Below are 21,270 nucleotides of genomic sequence, written 5' to 3' on the forward strand. Positions count from 1 at the left end.
TTGGCTAAAGTAAACAACATAAAAGTGGGATTTGCTATCTATATATCTAAAAAAGCCCACCTCAGTATCCTGTTTCTGGGATACGAGTTATCAAGTGAAGGCAAAAGCCTGGCGACACATTTATTAAAAAAATGTGCCTTGCTCCAACAACTATGAAGAGACTATAATCCATTTTGGTATATTTCAATTTTGACAGAACTTACATTTTGAATTATGCAGAAAGGGTAAAACCATTCTACAACTTAATTAGACCAGATTTTTCAGTGCAACACTGGACATAGGAATATACTGATATTTTATGTTCCGTACATGTGGACAAGCTAGCTGCAAGACATTTACACACATATGTCAACACATCTAACCTGGTGATCCACGTAGTCACTGGACATACTGGGTATACTTATATCACTTTCAATGAGGGTGATACGGCACCTTTAGCAAACAAGTCAAATCTGTGTACAAACTCTAAAATGCGTTTTGCATCCACTGAAAAAATCCTCACCGCTGAACAGACTGCTCTAATGAGAGAGAGAGCCCTGGATAAGGGAAAATGCATAATTGTTGTTACTCCAGCTCTACATCCAAGATGGATCCAATGGACTAACCCACTCACTGCAACAGATGTAGACTACAGAGTTAATGCTACACTGCAAACACAGGCATTCCTGCAGTACGAACAAGAATATCCTCTGCCGAATGAAATGATGCCTCTAGACTAGAGCAATATGAATGCATCATTTATATTGATGGATCTGCTCAACCTGCCGTAGGATCGAAACAGCAATATTCTACAGCATGCGCAATTGTAAAAGGGCGCATGTGAGTTGGCAAGTTTCTTCTGAGAATAATACACACTGTCCCTAGGGGACTGCAAAGCGCAGTTGGCAGAACTAAAGGCCCTAATACTGGCACTACAAAATACGGATCGCGAATTCCCCACGCTCATAGCATGTGATTCATTTTACTGTGTCCATTCTTATAATGAATATCTTCACTATTGGGGCCAAAATGAGTTTTGAGATTCCAAGGTTTGTACAATCAAGCACAAGATGCTTTGGGAACAAGTGGCATAGCAGAAAGAAGGCCTGCCATGGGCTCATGTAATTCATACATTGAGTCATCAGCGTGTTGGCATTCACGTTGAAGGGAATTCAGTGGCGAATGATGCAACCAAAGCAACAGTGCAAAAATAGACTGAGCAACTATGATAGCTGTCAATGCCAGGTGCAACTGTTCAGAACCACCAAAAGGCTTTCCACTCAAGTACTCCTACAAGTTAGATGCACAAGATATTCCAGGAGTGGAGGATAAAGTAATACCAAACACTGATCGTTGATTGGGATTAATACTAGCAGCGCATGAGGGTCTGTGTTCAGCACATGCAGGGATTACTGCTACAGTTTTTTTTATTGAAGCAGAGCTACTGTAGGCCAGGTCTCATTGAAAAGACCAAGGACTTTGTCCTTAAATGCGACATCTGCTAGCAGATGAAAGGTTCCACCATAGCACATCCACCGCAAACACCTTTTTTGATCTCAGTCTAACTTGTGCCTATTTGGATCACTGTGGCTCCTTACACTCTGACGGGGCTTACAAGTACATCTTGTTGGCTGTGGATTCATGCTCTAGATTCCTATGGGATTGGCCCCAGTGCTCTGCTGATGCCTGAACTGATATAAAGGATTAGCAAGTCTTAATTGGGACATACGCAATTGGCACATTACATTCCGACCAGGGACCGGCGTTTGGCTCTCGGGCTTACAAAGAAGCCATGTGAAGTTTGAGTGTGGCCATGCAGTATTCCTCTCCCTACCATTCCGAAGGAAATTCGGTCATTGAGAGGAAGAACTGGGACTTAAAGCAATACTTAACAGCTAGGGTATTTGGCTCAGGTGGCAGTTGGGTCAATCACCTATATGGGGTGCAGAGGGATCATAACAACAAGCCAAGAAAATACATGGGAGTGTCGTACACCCTATGAGATCCTGTTTGGGGTAAGAATGTGGGTCCCAGACCTTGATAGTGTCAGCGCAGTGGTGGCTGAAACTCCATTTGACATCAATGATTGTTTGGATCTTTTACAAGACTTAAAAGAATACAGAACTTTACAAAGCAACGTTGAAGTGAAATGCACCATCACTGGAGAAGTGAAAGCAGTATTGGCAAGACCTGCCTGGGCCCCAAGGATTTGGCACATGGTCTGAGAAAAAGTACAGGACAAGAAAGAATTAGGGCCATCTTGTAGAGCGCCTGTACCTGTCCTGGCTGTTGAAGGTACCAGAACTGTACTTCTTCCGCCTCTTGCTGGTCGCCAAGACAAAAGGTTTGTCTCCATCTATTTGATCAAACCACAGTATGTGGCTGATTCTCAACATATGGCCATGTGAACTCCAGGGTAGCCGACAATCTCAGGAAGTTCAGATGGAAGCTAATAATGACTGAAGATTCCACTTTCGAAAGATAAGCTGTCGATAAAAATGAGATGATGCTTCTCATTGATTGAAATAACTACAACTGTACTGTCAACAAGTACAGAAATTTCAATTCGAAAAATTGACGACATTAGGTCAACATGCCACAGATCAAGTCATCTCCCAGTTCTACAAAACCTGCTGCGCTGCCAAAAATAGACCGGATGGCGTCTGGATACTTCTTGCATTATGATGATTTTTCATCAGATTCCAGTGACCCTGAATTGCCAATACCACCACTCCCTTTCACGATTTTATTCTCTCTATGTTTGGTTGAAAAAGACATACCTGATTGCCCCCTGGATACATGTCTGGGTTACTATTGTATTCATTTTCCTGATACTCTAGATTGGTTTGATGACTATCCTTTTTCTACTTCTGAATGGATATCGTCTCCCAGAATGCTCTGCAGTCCAACATGTGAACTTGGTTCTAAAACAGCATACATCATCACACCGTGAACTAAGGGACATGTCCCTGGCGAACATTACAGCAATACCCGTTCCGGATGAAATAGTATGGGACATGGTATCATATGATGTATATAGTCCACTGAACATTTGCAAATTATTTGTATATTTGTTTAAAATGTATTTACATAATATCATCACCTCTAGTACAGCTGATGATTGGGACATTAAAACTGTGCATAACTTGCTTTCAGATCTAGAGCAATTAGCAGCATTTTCTAATGATGAATTGCATGATGGCACAAGTAATTTTGGAGACATGTTCTCTTATTAAAATTATGGTCACCATATTTTACACAAAGCTAATATCCCATGTGCTGTTTACAACTACACCCAATGGGAACATTGCTCAACAACGCCCAAAGGTAGCTCAAACACATTTGCATATTTTTATGGTTTTGACACATCAGACCTGGCCTCTTATTACTACAGACTTGCACCTAAACCTGCAACGAAAAATATGCTCACAAACACCAGGCTGAATTACTGTGCTTCCTTTTTTCCCAACTGTCTACACAGGGTTTGGCTTTTGGAAAGACACAATAGACACACAATCGGTCTGGGGAACAAAAGGTTGGCAGGTTCAGGGAAAAGAGGTGTTAATTAGAGCTTACCTCATTCCACATCAAATGATTTTCTTGAATAATACAGTGCAAAAAACATTCTGTCTTGTTTAGCTAGGACAAAAGATTTGAACACACCTCGCAATCCCACATGTACATGCTTTGAACATTGACAACAATACACAAAGTATAGTGAAGATACATAAGATGTATTACTCTGCCATGGATCATACACTACACCAGACCCGATCATCAGGGTAAGTTGGTTGGCCTCCAGTCACAGACAAATGTCAGTCTAGGTTCTGGGGTAACACAGGTGGATTTAAGATCAACAGGCCAAACCTAAGCTATGTCCAAACATAACACTCAGGGATGGAGACATCATATATTGTTGGGAAGTGTTAGAAATGGGGGTCTCTTGTTGGCAGAGATAGGTACCTTTGTCCAAATAGGGACCCTGCTTCTAGTCAGGGTAAAGGGGATACAATCCTAAAACAACTCCTGCTCACCCCCTTGGTAGCTTGGCACGAGCAGACAGGCTTATCTCAGAGGCAGTGTGTAAAGCATTTGTGAACACATACAGTAATACAGTGAAAACTACAAATGGACACCACACCAGTTTAGAAAAATAAGTAATAAGTAATCTTTGTCTAAACCAAATCAAGACCAAACGACAAAAATACACAGTACAGTCATAAAAAAAAGGCTTTCAAATGGTAGAAATAGTTCAGTTCAATGCAAGTTGTAAATGCAACACTTTTCTCACAGAGTACCTTAGATGCGTCATGCAATACAAACAAAATGGCAGCAGAGAAGGTGATGCATCAGTTTCTTACATGAAGGGAAGGTGATGCGTCGGTTCCTTGCTTCGGGGGCGGTGATGTGTCGGTTGCATACTACAGCGCAGGGGAGGTGAAGAGTTGGTTCCTTACCAGAGAGGAGGTGATGCATCGTTTTCTTACTCCGTGGAGAGTTGATGCATAGGTATCTTCTTGCATCCCCCTACGATGTGACAGTCTTGGTGCCTCAATGCGATGCATCGATCCGGTACGATGAGTGGCTTCATGCAGAAGCACAGCAGGCTTGCTTCGTGATCAGTGTGGTGATCTCAGACTTTGGTGATCGTTGCACCCAATGCATCATGCAGCGATTTCTCAAGCTGTGGCAGACGCTGCGACGGTTTTTTTCAGCGATGCGTCAGAATCTGGTGCAGCTGAAGCACGCTTCTTAGATGTTGCGTCGATTTTCCAGCTCCTAGTGGCAAACAGTCTCTAGAGGTCCTAAACAACAGCAGTCACCTCTTTGCAGGTTATAATTCCCAGCAAGGAAATTCAGGGGATCTGGTGGTGAAGTCCCTGAGACTTCAGAACAGGAGGCAAGCTCAGCCCTTGGAGAACTTTTCTTCAAGCAGGTGACCAAGCAAACAGCAAAGTCCTTTTTCTCCTTTCCTTGGCAGCAGGTAGCCACTGCAGGGCAACCCCAGACACCAAACAGCACAGGGGCAGTATTCCTCCTCAGCTTATCCGGCTCTTCTCCTTGGCAAAGGTTCCTCTTGATTCCCAGAAGTGATCTAAAAGTCTGGGGTCTGGGCCCCTCTTTTTATACACAAAATTCCTTTGTTCTCTGAAGGCAGAGTATCTGCACCCAGCCAAAACCAGTTCTGTGGGGCACTTTGCAAGTGCACAACAACCTCCATTGTCAGTGTGAGCCTTGGCTCTAGACACACCACCGTGGGGAGGAACCATCATTATGGACAGCAGGCACAGCCCTATTCAGGTGCAGGTGCTACTCCTTCCACCACTCCAAATACAGACCAGGCCGATTCAGCCTAGCCCTGACTCATCAGACTTCTGGAGCCACTGCATCTCTCCAGCCCCTGTCATCCAAAAGCCAGACATGCAATACACAAACCTAGCAGAGGCACACTGGATGATTAGGCAAGAAAATACCTACTTTCTAAAAGCGCTATTTTCAAACTCTGAATGTAAAAATCACCCTCACTAAAAGATGTATTTTAACATTCTGAGGTCAGGTATACTAAACTTTATTTCTCTACCTTGTTCCTAGGGCCAGTTATGTTTATAAGATGTTATAAACAAACTCCCATTCTGTCCTATGGGAACAGGCAACCTTGCAATATTGAAAAGCGAAATTGGCATTATTTCACGATCAGGACATGCCACACACATCAGGGCATGTTCTACCTTTCGCATACAATGCACCCTGCCCACAGGGGTACCTGGGCCTACCTTATGGGTGACTAACATGTAGAAAATGGAAGATTTAGGGACTGGCAAGTGTGTGCACTTGCCAAGTCGACATGGCAGTCCCAGACTGCACACAGGTTCTCAGTGCTGGGGCCCACTAGCAACGTTTGATTTACAGGCCCTGGGCACACACGGTGCACTGTACTAGGGACTGACTAGTAAATCAAATAGCCAATCATGGAAACCCCAATCCATAACAGTAATTTACAAAAGGAGCACTTGCACTTTGGCATTGAACAGCACTGGCAAAGTGTCCAAAGCATGTAGACCAGCAAAACGGGGTCCAAAATACAGCTAAACTACAGGAGGCAAAGGTAAAAAATGCAGGAGAGACCCACACCAATGGTGCCAGGTGTAACAGGAAGTTATGCTTAGATTTTCAAAAGACCTCAAGACTATCCCAAGTGAAACAACACTTGTCCCTTATTTCTGATGATCTGGATCTCAGAGATTTTCTGCTAGGTCCCAGAAACCCACATCAAAAGCACTTCTTGTTAGGAATATACAACGAGCTACGGAAGATTTTTCAGAAGGAAGCTGCAGAGAGATTACGTGAGATCGACAGGGTAAATATGGAAAAGGCTTTGGCTGTGGTTGACAACTGTATGACCACTTTATTATTCAGAATGTATTCGCTAGGCAGCATTGTGTCTTCTGCAATTGACATAATATAGCAGGACATGCCTATTTTACAACATGGGCCGTCACAATTGCGCTCCATCATAATGCTGAGATGGACGTTGCAAGCACTATGTTCTTGCCATGGTGTTATATCAACACTACCAGCCTGTTTTGTGAATATGATCTGACGGAAAGACAGATAACTATGGAATGCAGAGACGCTAAATACACCATGCTGAACATTGAAAAAAATACCAGTTACCTTTTACCGTGGCTGAGACACCATCCACAGACTGGATTATCCATGGTTATATCACCCTACTGATCCTAAGTTTCCAATTCTAATATTGTCTCCAATACCAACAGGTAAGCAGATTCGAAGCGCTATGGGAAGGTTATGTGCACGAGTATTGGAAATAGCCTTTCAGGTTTAAGTGCAGGAAAGGGGTCACTGATGTTTTTCTTAGTGGTTCTGAGTGTGAGGATGCCCTAAGCGGTTTCTTAGTTTGCAAGAACATTTCTCATTATTCGGCGTGAATGCTTCTGTTGCAAACTTGTCGTGTTATCTGAAGGGTTACCCCCCTGCCATGATACATCCGGTTTTTTGAATTGTTCTTAAATGGGAGCTTCTTGATGCTGAATGATCAAGACTGCTGTGGAATGGAACCAGCATTTCTTATCTGGTGACGGTTATTTCCTTAGTCACTTGTTGTACACAAATACTGCTTCTCCCTGCCCTCCAAATTTGGGAGGCAGCACTGTGGCCTTCGATAAATGTTTCAAACATATGCTTTGATTTCCTTAGCAGCCTGAAAGCCATGCTTTTTCAACAAGATGTGGCCTTAACTTCAGCCAGAGACGTTTGATCTCCAGGTTGCAAGGTCCTTGTCGGAGATACAGACACTATTCCACACTAACCTCCTGCTGCATTTTGGGGAACTAGTCCATCATATCTTTAACATTTCTGATACAAGAAGAATAGTGCATTTTTTTAAATGTCTTGGCTCTGGACTGATTAGCATCTTTCATACACTCTGTGCTGGGAAGCATTTTTGGACGGCTCGCGCTTATCCTGCTAAATTTAGCGGAAATCCTGATTTTATTTTTCTGATCGGCAATGGACGTCCCAGCTCGATAAAGAATGGAGACAGCACTACTTGTGCTGCGATGCCATGAGCACATGGTTCACACATTTAGCACACTTCCACTTCGAGAACTGGACAAGCACTGGTTCTTGTACTTCAGGCCTGTTTGGCTTAACTGCATGCATCCTGCATTCTACTGCCTGCTCTACAGCCACAAATGCGTATTAGACATATGCCTAAGACCACAACTGGTTGCGTGATTGGACACTGATGTACTGCTAGACCCGTTAACAGCCCTTCGGTATTGTTGTCCCCAGAGTCTTCCATTGCTGATGAATGTATTTCTTGAGCCACCCTGGGATGCTTCGGCTCCTAGTGACTTGGACAACGGCTCTACAATGCACATACAGGATGCAGTCTCTCCCTCAGCGGCTGTTGTGGGATTTGGATGGAATTATATTTGCTCTATTAATCTGCTTCAACGTGCGCCTCTGGGATCATCATCTGTGGTTATGCACAACAACATTGTTGTGTCTGCCATCCGGAACACATTAAATAATTGGCCTTTTCCTTGTGGGAACAATTCGGCTTGTTTTATAAACCAATTTCAACCAAAACATTTTCTTTTTTTTATTTTCTGGGCACGATGGCTTTCAGAGTGCTTGGGATTTCAAACAGTATAATGACTTTAAGTTTTTTAAAAATATTTTAAAGGGGAAGCTGGCTTTTAGAGTATGTTAAGAGTCGTTTTTACCTTTTGATTCAATTTCTTTACTGTCTTTTTAGATTGTTTTTATATATCGACCCTTAGGATGAGGAGTTGGTGTCATATTCCCGAGTTAGGCCAATGTAGCAAGGCAGCTTATTCCTTACATTGTCCTAGAAAATCAAGTTTCAGCTGTGACCTTTTGCACACATTTGCATGCACGACAAAGTTGGATTAGTTTATCTGAAACTACTTTGTTTATACATACAGCTTCACACAACATTGTCACAATGCCCTGAACATCATGTGCCAGGCCGCTCTACGGGCTAGGTACAAAAGTCATCCTATCTTTATCCACGGGGTGACAGCACTATCCACATGTCCATAACATCACTAATGTAGCGTGCACAATGCAAAGGCTGCTTTTTATTATAAATAATAGGCATCCTATAGATTGGTAGAGGAGGCACTTCTGCTAACACCAAAGGTGCCTGCTGAGAAAACACCACGCACTGGTCTGACATTCCGTGAGGGGTGTCCAACTCGAGACCAAGATGAGGTAATTTACTCTCTCCCATCAGGTAGTATGGGGTTGGATCGTTCCTAGGGGGATTCTAGGCTCTACATCTACATACACTCTAGGTACACTTGGAGCAGGGTTTGCGTCAGAGTAGTACGTTAAATTACCATTTTTACATTTATGCCTGCATATATTCATTGCTTCAGCACCATGGTAGAAATGTATCTACTCTTTACTCTCTTGGTGCTTGTAATCTCCTTTATTTGTTTCTGTCTCCTAACCATTCCAGCATAAGTGCTTTATGCAAGAATAATGTTGGTTCAATAAATATCATTGAAAATGTCCCATTGTGTATTCTCTGTATATCTCTTTGAGAACAAGTGAGCACCAGTAACTAAGCGAAAGGTTCTGTACTGTTTCCACAGTTCCTGAGGAATCAGGGGTGAAACAGTTCACTCCCTGCTAGATTAGGGGGCTTCCAGTAGCACTGTGAGCTAGGTGGTCTATAGGCCAACATATCCCTCTGGGGGTGTCTGGAATCAATCTAGGCACCAAGCCTTTAGTTTATGTTGTCCAAACAATGCACAGATCCTACCGATTGGTAGGAACTACATGACACACCCTGTCCCAGATAAATGGCTCTTTTTGAATAAGTGTGTGCAACTTGCAGCAATATTTGACTCATTGTTTGTGTCTATATATAGATAGTGTCAACAGTTCCATTAGGACTGAGCTTGGTCAGAGGAAGGATTATGCCCCAAACCAGTTCTATACTGAATAGTGGTCATAAAGTATTTTTTGGGAGGCTCATCTTAGATATATTGTTAACAGATTGTGTAGCAGTAATTCAGTGCTGTAACTTGGTGCCCCACCATGTTGACCTTTGTGTGGAAGATAGCTGCTGTTTTCAGTATTCTCGTTTACTTAACCAGGAATTAGTGTAGTGACTTTAATGTAGGTGTGTTGCTGGACTCTCACTTTAGACGTAGAAGACCACACAGAAGTGCAAGAGTTAGTTCTTATCTTTTTGTTTTAAACATACTCAAATGTTCAATTCAGCTCACATTTTGATCCTATTCATTTGGAGACTTCGATGCTTCATTTGTTTGAAGGCACAGCATTATTGCCAAGATGCTCCATTTCATGTGTGATAGTTTCCATCAGTCCTAGCTATTAAATCAGCTACACATTGTATGGTGTGGAATTTCACTAGATACATGTTCTCGTGCAAGTTCAAGTGAGCAAGACGTGGGTGGCTGGGAACTCTAAGACTGTTTAAAGAAGTGGCATGCGCAGTGGGGCAGCTTGGCAGTAGACCGGAGCAGAATTTCAATTACGGCTGAGTAATTGGAGTAATTTTGGTACTTCTGCATTTGACATGTATTTGCAAATAATAATTGTGATTACGCAAGCTCACCTTAGTAAGAGTAATTTGGTGAGCACATTTAGCAAGCCCAAGTGGTGCTTGCACTCACTATTCATGTTCTGTTGGATTTAGTGTTATTTCTTAGTGCAAAATGTAATCTTGTGTCCATTTTAGACACAGGGTGCATTTTGCACAAACAAAATAGTGATAAATGCTAGGAGACAATTCTACCTCAAGTGCACATCTAACATTTATTGCTATTTCCTAGCGCAGAATGCATCCTTGCATCCATGTTGGACGTGAGGGGGAGTGTTTGCGCTTAAAAATACTTGATAAATACACAATTAATGTTCTTGCAAGACTCCCGGTAATCTTGCAGAATGTTTAAGTGATTCCATATGATTATGCTGCAGAGCTCACTGTAAATAAAATCCATCCTCAGAAAGTGATGATACATTAGGAGGGTACGAGAGGAGCAAAGATATGGGCACCAACCTCAGTAGATGATGATTCTTTGCAGCGGGGTGACACCCCTCCTCCAAATATTTCTTGCTTTGCTGTATACAAGTGCTGAGTAAGCACATATGGTTCCATGTCTGCTGGGCTTGTTAAAGTTACCAGGATATGCTCTGATAGGTGCAAGTACACTTAGCTTGGTTACTGCCTGTAAAAATAGCGGGAGTTGCAGCAGCAAAAGAAATGAAGGACTGTCAGCCTCTCTGTGCTTTCTTATGACTTCTGTGTTTGTGGTTCCAGTGCTTGACAATGAGACTGATAATCATCCAATTTCGAAACATCATATCCATTTTTGGAGGATAAGAGGAATTAGACCATGTATCTTGCTCAGGCTAAAGAGACGTAGCTGCTCGCGGTGCATATTTGTGACATTTGCATGTTTTTAATGTGTATATGTGTGACATTCAAGTGCCTTATGTGTGTCACTCTGAGTGACATTTGATCAGAAGTACAAACCTCAACAGTTCATGTAATGATATAAATATCAGAAATTGCCCATTTCTTTTGCAAACAGATTGATTAAAAGTATCCTTAGAACAGGACTCATGTTCGTGAAAAGCTAGACTTTGAACTCGGCGTGTGTGCATGTTCTGTATGAGTTTATCTCTATATACCAAATGTTGAAAGTGACAGCAAAGAAGGATAATTAGTAACGAGAGATAAATACAAATAAAAGAATAGCAGGAGTGATACATTGGTGTAGGAGTACGTATAACAGTAAAAAACAATATAACGTGTAAATTACAACAGAAGCCAAAATAAAGCAGGATGCTATTTTAGTAGGCACAGTAAGCCCAATAGATGGCTATGATGGTGAGAGATCAAAAATGGACTGCACAGAAATTTTGTGTAAAGCCCAAACACTTGGTAAGGAGAGTAAGTATTTGCCAAGAAGACGCACAAGTCAACATGTCGAAGGGTGAGAACCAACCCGCAAAAGAAAGATGAGGCAGAGAATAAAAGTAGCAAAGAGGTTACCAAAGAGGCATGGTCGTCCTGTGGGTCGGAATATGAGAGGAAACAAATGTGCGATGTAGAATCACTCCTTGGTTAAACAGAGGTGTGGATCCGAGTAAAACTGTCCAGTGTTTTCCATATTTTCTTGGAAATGCTAGGATTACTTTTGAGTTACATCTGAGAGGAATGTGTGGCTCTGATAGAAGTTACCCAGGCCCACCATGTATGGAAAAACAACTACCAGCGTTGTTCCAATCAAGGATGACAACCTTGACTGGACTCGTCAATAAGAGATCCAGGGGCGCCAAGTCATCTTCAGAAAGGGGAGGAGGTTCCTTGGCTGCAAGCGGGCCAAGTATAATTGTGGGGAAGTCGAATGTATTAGTGGCAGTAAAGATGTCAGTCAACTGGTTCACTAATTGAGGCATGTAATGGGTCAACAACCTGCAACCAAAAAACATATGTTCAGGGTCGCCACATATTGACTGACATGACCAGAAGGTGTCTGGATCACTAGATTCAATCTAAATATTGTATCCGGGGACCGATTTAGAAGGTGTAACACAAATAATTTAGTTTATACTAGTGAAGGAATACATTTATTTTGTAGAGAATAACTGCAGATCGCCCCCACGTATTCAGGGAGTGAGGTGGTCTATTTGTGTTATGGAGGTATTTGGACCATTTAGACTGAATGAAACAGGGGAATGTGTGTGTGTGGAGCCTGCAGAGCAGCATATTTGTAGATGGAATCTGTCAAGTAGATAAACAATGAACAAGAAAATTCATCAAGGCTAGTGGCTGCAGAGGGCCTAATTTATAGACCTTCCCTTTAATTGTTAGGAAATAATAGAAATCCAAGTTGAACGGTGAAAATATGATTTCCGAATGCGAAAAGAATAGCGGTTCTATATCACAGTAGAGATCAGCAATAACGTTAGTGAACCTTAGCTGCCTAAATCGGGCTAATAGTTTTGAAGGCTCTGGTGTCCATTTTTTTTTCTCTTCCGGAGAGGCATGTAGGTAGGGTTAGAGAAGTTGCTTATCCAACATTCGCAGGGCTTGCACATGATTTGGGTAGAGTGAGTAAGACCCATTGAGGACATGGTTAAAATGGTGTCAATGGAATAGGAAGAGAATAGGAAGCATTCAATGTGTAACCAAGGCAAAAGATTCCTAAAATACAGAGAAAACCTGAGCATCCCCGAGTAGCCTGGATTGCTGTTTCGTAATCAAACCAATGAGAAGACTGTAAACATCTGCACTATAGGTGTAGCAGAAGCTACTAAAGCTAATCCTATGTTTCTTATCACTCCACAGAAAAATAGAGGACCCTTTATTGTTTTAAAATGGTCCTTTCGGCAGGATCACCCCCAAACCTTTTATATTCCTCCTCCACTTTTTTTGACCTCGTTATTGCTGGCCTTAGGACTCTGAGCACTTTACCAATCCTAACCAGTACTTTGAGTGCATGTGTTCTCTTCCTAAAACATGGTAATATTGGTTCATACCCAATCGGCATATTTGATTTACATATGTCCCCAGTAAAGTGCACTACATGTGGCCAGGGCATGTAAATTAAATGCTACGAGTGGACCACAGCAATTATTGTGCCATCCAAGTAACTAGCCCTTTAACCAGGGCCCAGGCCTACCATTGCAGAGCCTGTGTGCAGTTTATACTGGATAGATAAACCTCATGCCAGGCCCATACCTTCCCTTTTTGTACCTATAAGGCACCCCTAAGGTAGGCCCAGGACAACCCAGAGGGCAGGATGCAATGGGGCAGATTTACAAGCCCCCTTACGCCACTTTTGCGCAGCCGTTGCGTCACTTCTCTGACGCAGCGGCGGCGTAAAGCCAGCGCCATGCTGCGGGGTATTTACAACGTGACGCATCTAGGGAGATGCATCACGTTGTAAAGCCCTGCACCACATTAAACCTGCATCAGGTTTAATGTATGCAGGGCGGGCGTTCCCTCGAATAAGCCTCAGAAAAGTGACACAGTGAAATCGACAAGATTTCACGGAGTCACATTTCCGATGCTGCTGCGTCAAAACCCTGCTCCTGCTTGAAGCAGGCATAAGGCGTGACACAGCATGTTAGATATGGGCAGCCCCTGAGCATTGCTGGAGTTGCGTCGCTCTTGCGACACGACTCCAGCAATGCACCGCCCTTACGCCATCACTCGCATCACGCATCTGTGGTGGCGCAAGGGTAAACGTGAGTGACGCATCTTGCCTGGTGCATCTCTGCTGATATGCAGGGATGTGCAAGTCCTTTTAAATCTGCCCCAATGTATTTAAATAGCAGGGTATATACTTACCATGTCCTAGTAGTGAAAAACTCTCAAATTCGTTTTTCACTGCTCAAGTCCGATCTCCCTCATAGAATAACATTGGGATTATATTCCATTGTTTAAGTGTGATATCATATTCAGAAGATATATACTTTCTGAGTTTGGTGTCTCTGGAATCACAATTTAAAATCAAAACTTATGGTGATGTTGGATTTTAAATTGTTATTCTGAAAATGCCACTTTTAGAAATGTTTCATTTTCTTACTCTAGCCATTTGGGGCCTGCTGTCTGTCTCTGATCACATGTCTGAGGTGGGTGACATTTGGACTTTGAATATTCCTCCTAGAGAGCCACTCATAATGGGAGCTTAGGTGTGACTTCATGGGCTATCCTGGCAGGATGGGAGGGAGGAGCTGGACCCAACCTCACTTACACCTGGATGGGCTGGGTCGTGAAGGTCTGCATACTCCCTTTATTGAATTTGGAGCCAGGGCAGGAAGGGATGGACCTTTGTGCACTTCAAAGGCATGTTTTTGAAGTCTGCTACACTTTAAATGAACAACTGGGTTTTAGTGCTGGACCTCACACACTATCACTTCAGTACACCTCTGAACCTGTGAAGACTCTACCAGGAAGGACTGCTGTGCTTCTGAATGACTGCTATTCTGCTAGACTGCCGCTTTGCTAGACCCGTGCCTTGCTGTGCTGCACTGCTGCCTGCTGTTCCCCTGCCTGGATGAGAAGGACTGGACCTACATCACTTGAACCCATAGTGACTACAAGGGTTAGCTGGCTGACAACTCAGGAACATAAAAACTTCCAACCACCCTGCTTCTGCACTTGGACTCTGCCATCTGTGAGTCTGCCCTGCCAAGTGGTTCCACCCCAGTCCTGGACTCTTGGACGTGGGACTACAGTGCTTGTTCCAGCAGTTCCAAAACATCCACTGTTGAGCCGATGCATCGCCTCTCCTGTGCTGCTCAGAACCGGTGCATCAACTCTGCTGCATGGGTTGACACTGCTGCATCACCACTGCTGTGTCGATTGGACAGATGCATGGTCTTTGGAACCACAACTGCATGACTCACTTCCCAGTGCAAGGTCTCCAAATCGCAGCTCATGGCTCACCAGAGTGAACTCATCTCAACTGCTGTGTGGATCAGGACCAGCGTGTCATTGCTGCTGCACGGACCGGCACTTATGCATTGCCTCAACTGTACCATGTATCCTCGACATTGGCGCAGCCAGGATTAAGGCACTTTTGTTCAGCGGATCCTTATATCTGTCCCCTGCTCTATCGCAGTTGGCTTGAACATTTGAATTTGTCCCTATCCGGTGTGACCAGATATCTGAATAGCGCTTCTTGCTTATAGGCACTATTTTACCACAAAACTTTGAAATTTGGTATCTGAAGTTCTACTTAGTTGTTTTGGTCTTGCTTTATTTATTTAATTAAGTTCTATTTTTCTAACCGGTTGTGGAATCATTTTTCTGTGGTGTTTTCACTGTTTTACTGTCTAGAGTGTTGCACAAGTAAAAAACACAAAGTTAAGCCTGACTGCTCTGTTCAAAGCTACAAGAGGGTGAGCACAGGTTAATTTAGGGTTTGCCGGCTTCTTATCCTGACTAGGAGTGAGGTTACTGCTTGACTAGAGATCAAACCTCAGTCCACCAACAACCCAATTTCTAACACTTATCTAATGTGGGGAAAAAAAGAGGAAGAGAGCTATACATGAAGCATACCAAACAAAAAATTGACTAACGCAGTAACCATCATATTCATTGTTTCCAGCCTACCCCACCATAATATGTATTTAGGTAACCAAGGGGCTAAGAGGTCTCTGATTTTGTCCCGTGTGTTTTGTTCATTGTAAGAGACAGAAGTGGACAGATCTCGATGAAACCAGATACTCAGATAGCTGATGTATTTTATTGTCATAATAATCCAGTGTCACCTACACAGTAGGGGAGTTAGGGAACGTTGAGGGGTAAAACTTAATGTTTTCCTTTTTCAGCGAATAACCTCAAAAGTAGAGAACGTCTGAGTAATGTTGAGAATACTAGGGGCTGCTATGTAAGAGTGTTCTGTTAATATATCTGAATGTCGTCAGCATAAACTGATGTTTTGAAACAGGACTTGCCAAACTGGAAGGATTTTTATGTTAGAAAAGGAGCTTAGCATATGGAAGAGTGGTTCAATGGTGATGAGGTAAAGCTGGGGTATAAGCCGCATCTCTGCCAAGTACCCTGGTGTAGATCAAAGAATGTTGATGTGGACCATTGAATCGCTGACACACCCACTCACACCCCATATAACCTTTTATATACCCACTTCAACTACCACACTACCATTCTCAAACCCATTCACACACATACCAGTACTGACACAGCCATTCAGTGATTCAAAGATCAACACACATCCACTCACTCACCCGTACAGCCCCACATACACCCGCTCACTAATACAAACACTAACATATCCACTCACATGACTATACATACACTCACACACTGAGCGAGTCACCCACAGAGCTACAGACACACATACTCACTCACCCAAACATTCAATCACACGGCTGCTTACTCACCCATACAGTAACACACACACTCACTCACTTACTCATACAGCTACTAACACGTACTCACTCACCCAAACATTCAATCACACAGCTGCTTCCTCACCCATACAGTTACACACACACTCACTCACTCATACAGTTAGTAACAGGTACTCACTCACCTATACAGTCACTGACACAAGCACATGCTCACCCATACAGCCACTCTCACATTCACTCAATCACCCATAAAGTCATTCATATACCCCATCACTATTTTGCCTTTCACATACCCAGTTACTCACCTATATACCACTGACACATGAACTTAGTCATCAACACAGCCATACGCACACTTAGTCATGCATACAGCCCCACACACATGCACTCACTAACCCATACAGCTACTAACTCACCTACTTACTCATTCCCTACCCACACGGACACTCAGACACCCATAGAGGTACTCAGACAATAAATCACTTACCCATACAGAACCTCTCTTACCCACTCAAACAACCATACAGCCACTTAGACACCAATTGAGAGACAGATAAAGACTTTCACAGAACCAGTCAATCACCCATACTTTCACTGAGACACCTAATCGCTGACTTCAACAGTTAGGCACACACCCACTGAATCATCCAATTAGGCACTCATATACCCACTGATTCACAAATACATCCTGGTATGTATATTTAACACTCATAAACTTTTTTTAAACTCACAATTGTCGGATTCTGCCATCAGTGATGTGATTTGAGATGTCATGAATGATGTCACTGACTATGTCATGATTGATATAATATGTGACGTAATAAGAAATGCATTGTGGGGGCACGAGCTATAGTTAGCTCACTAACTATAACGGCTGAATTTCTCTGGTTTTGTGCGAGTGACAGTTGAGCCTAACTAGAACGTCTCTCTAACCTTTGGTTTTTTCAGCGAATTTCAATTCTTTTTAAATTCCATTTCCTAAATAAAACATCCCAGCAATCTTTGTTGTTTGTTTCAGTGAATTTCCAAGGTTTTTTAAGTTTTAATTCATAACTATAACATCCCAGAAGCATTATATATATATATATACATATATATATATATCAAAGCTCCAAGGTTCCCACCTGTTGAGACGCACTCTGACATCCACTGCAGCAACCTTCATGAGGTAAAAGCCGGATCTGCGGTCGGATCCAGTTTACAGCATGCCTGTCGATTCACGCCTAGGGCATGCATTGAAGCATTTAAATGATGAGGGCGGTGTCCTAAGTGCCTTCAATTGCCAAAGCCTCTGAAGAGAAGTGTGGACACTTCGAAACGTGTCAGGCATCCAGGGAATATTGTACTGCTTAAAGCTATTGTTGTGCTGGCGGACTGTATACCATAAAGGCTCCTCATGAGCATGTTGCTGTTCGAGTGCTCCTTGCACATTGGGTACTTGGATAAATACACATCACACCCTGCCGCAAAGGAGCACCACCCCAGGATGTGGGGGCCAAGCAGTCTGTTATTGAGCAGGCCGACTTTGTGGGCAGCAACAGATTTAGCATATCCACCGGCACACCAAGGCCCATCTGGGGGCTATGAATGTTACAGCACCGACATTGCGCGCTCCATCTGGAGACAAAGGACCAATGCCTGCTGGGATAGTGAATGTGTCCATAGCCTACATAAATTAATATAGTAATGACCCTGTATGGGCCGCAAAGTGCCTCTTTACCACATATTTAAGATAAAGCTGTGACTCCAAAACAGGGCATCTGTCAATACCGAGCCCCTTGGCCCCACTGCAATCCTCGGGTGGTGCTTTTTCCACGACCGTAGCCACCGTGAATAAATTTGTCCAAAGTTGCTCTGCAATGAAAGTGCACTCGTGCCACAGCCGACTTCAGGCAAAGTCTTTATTTTCAAATGGCAAGGTAAGCACTTGACATCTTAAATTGTGTGAAGGATTGTGATTTGATGTTTACATGTATATGTGTGGAAAATGAAAGGGAAACTTTTCCATTCTTTGTTTTTGCTGAGAGGTGCACAGTGGAGAGATTCTGTAAAAGAAAATATGGTGAGTGACTGATATACTTCTTAATCTACAAAAGAACTTGAAAGATGAGTTGTTTAATTGTGAGGGGATGTATGTAGACTATTTTGATTTTAATCAGACTAATGTATTTCTCCTGCTAAAGTGTAGGGAGTACTTTTTTTCTTTTTCTCTACAATCTTATTGACAGTGTGTGTGCATGTAGAAACCATTCTGTGATAAGCATTTGTGTTTTTCATGTGTTTGCAGACAGATAACTGTGCTGTTTTTATATTTTGGTAGAATTAGAAACCAGTCATTGTTTATGAATTTGTGAAATGAGTTATGTTATGTTTCTATACTAAAATGTAGTACTACTTCTAGATGAAGAAATGTGTTTTGGTATAGTGCAAGGGATAGTGTTGTTTGTTTAGAATCACACAGTGAGTCTGTGTGCATTTGGGAACCACTGTGAGAGAAGCATTTGGTAACATTGTGTATTTGCTGACAGATAACTGTTTTAACCTGTCATGTTGTGAAGTTTTAGTAGCATTAGAAGACAGTTATGGCTTATGATTTCATTAAATGAGTCAGACTTTGACAGAAAAGTGCAGTCCTGAAATATGTAGATTGTGTGCAGTTCCCTTACCACTTGCACTGTAGTGAATGAGTTTTGGTAAACTCCAAGGGATAGTGGTGCTTGTGTACAATCACAGTGTGAGTTAGTTTGTATTTGGGATCAGTGTGAGAGAAGCATTTGGTGACATCATGTATTTGCTGACAGATAACTTTTTTTAAACCTGTCATGTTGTGAAGTTTTAGAAGCATTAGAATCCAGTCTTTGCTTATGCGTTGATTAAATGAGTCATGCTTTGACACTGATGTGCTGTACTTAAATATGTAGATTGTGTTCAGTACCATTAACTCTTCTAGACTAGTGAATGAGTTTTGGTAAACTCCTAGGATAGTGTTGATTGTCTAAAATCACACTGTGAGTCTGTGTGCATTTGGGTAAGGATTGTGAGAGAAGCATTTGGTAACATCGTGTATTTCTTGACAGATAACTGTTTTAAAACCGGTCATGTTGTCAAGTTTTAGTAGCATTAGAAGCCAGTCTTTGCTTATGCTTTGATTAAATGAGTCAGGCTTTGACACAAAAGTGCAGTCCTGAAATATGAAGACTGTGTGCATTTCCCTTACCACTTCCACAGTAGTGAATTATTTTCGGTAAACTCCTAGTTATAGTGGTTGTTGTCTAGAATCACACTGTGAGTGTGTGTGCATTTGGGAACCACTGTGAGAGAAGCATTTGGTAACATCGTGTATTTTTTAGCAGATAACTCTTTTAAAACCTGTCATGTTGTCAAGTTTTAGTAGCATTAGAAGCTAGGCTTTGCTTATGCATTGATAAAATGAGTCAGGGTTTGACACTAAGGTGCAGTACCATGTACTATTCTGTTCACTGTGGCAGAACTGAAAATTTAAAAGTTTTACCTAAGAACTCTCCTAGAAGTAGTCTGATTATTTAGTCAGTTTCTAAGTACCAAATAGATTGCTTCAAATGTCTATTCAGTATGCATGTAGTGTTCTAACATACTATACACTTGTCTTTTACACCTTCAATTCCCTAGTCAGTATCCATACACATCCAGGAAACACCCTGTGACTCCCTTTGCAGTCCTCTAGAGACCCATTCATCAGCATGTACTAATCCATTCACTGTGCCAAAACCCAAACACTTATAAATTCACCAAGACACTCTCTTTCCAGTACTCTAATGATTCAGTCACTGCCTAAGTATTCATGCACTGAGCCAGGTCTTAGCACATGGACTTCTTCAAACCCCTATCCACTATGCATGCAGTCCTCTAACCACCTACACACTTGTCTTTCACACCTTCAATTCCCCAGTCAGTATCCATTCACTTCCAGCAAACATCCTGTCACTCTCGTTGCACACCTCTAGTGACCCATTCAGCATCATGTACTAATCCATTCACTGCGCCAAACCCTAATAAATTCACCCAGGCACTCTCCTTGCAGTACTCTAATCATTCAGTCAGTACCCAAGTACTCATCCAGTGTCCCAGGCCTTAGTATATGGACTGCTTCAAACCCCTATCCACTATGCATGCAGTCCTCTAACCACCTACACAATTGTCTTTCACACCTTCAATTCCCTAGTCAGTATCCATACACATCCAGGAAACACCCTGTCACTCCCTTTGCAGTCTTCTAGTGACCCATTCAGCATCATGTACTAATCCATTCACTGTGTGAAAACTCAAACAGTTATAAATTCACCAAAATATTATCTTTGCAGTACTCTAATCATTCAGTCAGTGCCTAAGTATTCATGCACTGAGCCAGGCCTTAGCACATGGACTGCTTGAAACCCCCTATGCACTATGCATGCAGTCTTCTAACCACCTAGACACTTGTCTTTCACACTTTCAATTTCCTAGTCAGTATCCATGCAGTCCAGCAAACATCTTGTCACTGCCTTTGCACTCCTCTAGTGACCCATTCAGCACCAAGTACTAATCCATTCCCTGTGCGAAAAGCCTAGCACTTATAAATTCACCTAGGCACTCTCCTTGCTGTACTCTAATCATTCAGTCAGTACCCAAGTAGTCATGCAGTGAGCCAGGCCTTAGCACATGGACTGCTTTAAATGCCTATGCAGTATGGATGCAATCCTCTAATCACCTACACAGTTGTGTTTCAGACCTTCAATTTCCTAGTTAGTATTCATACTCTTCTAGCAAACACCCTGTCACTCACCCAGTGTGTCTCCTTATAGTACTGTAATCATTTAGTCAGTTAGCATGTAGAAGTTTAGTGAGGTAGGCTTT

The sequence above is a fragment of the Triturus cristatus genome, chromosome 2_2 (genome assembly GCF_964204655.1).
Source record: "Triturus cristatus chromosome 2_2, aTriCri1.1, whole genome shotgun sequence".
NCBI lineage: Eukaryota > Metazoa > Chordata > Amphibia > Caudata > Salamandridae > Triturus > Triturus cristatus.